This window comes from Poecilia formosa, unplaced genomic scaffold (assembly GCF_000485575.1).
Source record: "Poecilia formosa unplaced genomic scaffold, Poecilia_formosa-5.1.2 Scaffold138, whole genome shotgun sequence".
Lineage (NCBI taxonomy): Eukaryota > Metazoa > Chordata > Actinopteri > Cyprinodontiformes > Poeciliidae > Poecilia > Poecilia formosa.
The window spans coordinates 29,444-30,432 of NW_006800077.1; positions in this window are offsets into that span (position 1 = coordinate 29,444).

The following is a 989-nucleotide window of genomic DNA, read 5'->3' on the forward strand; positions in this document are numbered from 1 at the left end:
GAACTCGTTTAATAGACGGTATATTGCGAAAATAACTTGCTGGATATTGAAAGTTCCGGTTGTTATGGATACATGGGTAAGTATATCATCTCACAGGACATTTAAAGAACTACTTATATTAAAATAAATAAGATTTATTTAGTCAGACGTTTGAAACTTAGGCGTAAAGAGCTCCGTCTGGGGGCCAGACTTCCAAGCAAAGCGAGCATTAGACCAAACGGCCCGCCTCAACTAAACTGTAGATAATAGACAAAGATGTCTGCCAATCAGAATTCTACCGTGTTCTTGACCAATGATTGTAAAACGGTTTGTAGAAAAGAAGTGGATGCGTTCGGTTAAATCAAATGCGATATGAATGAAGATGGAGTTTGTCTCACCCGGTAAAGAAACACGTTTACTTGAGAAAGGAATTAAAAACAAGTGGGGCTGGGCAAAGGAAAGGGGACAAGACGGGAAGCTGGTGGAAATTTTTACAAAAGGGGGGCGCTGGGATTCCTTTGGGGGGCGTTTGGTCGAAGGTAAACTTTACACCTTAAATGCACGACAATACCAGTTTAGACTTTGAGCAACTTCCTTGTGTTGTGTAAAATTAAATCATGCCTGCCTGCAACTGTATCGATGGCAGCTCTCCTTCTATTCAGTGTTTGTAGCTTGTAGCTCCGCTCACATCAGTAGCTAGTAGCTTCGCCACATCAGTTCAGTGTTACACCGGCTGATGACATTGCTGTGATTCACTTTGTCTGCTGTCTGATTTTCTAATATTTTATGTTTTATTGAGGATTGTTGTACATGCGTTTTGGCAGTTCTGTGATCATGTTAAAGCAGCAACTTATATTAAAAAGTGTTTTATTTCCGTTTGGATGCTGCCCGCTTCCATGGAAGGACAACAGAAAATCGCTCTTATAAACATGTAATTACTAAAATCACGATACCCTCACTTTGTATCCGTCTGAAAAATGAACCCATTTAAATAAAGAAATCCCTCCATG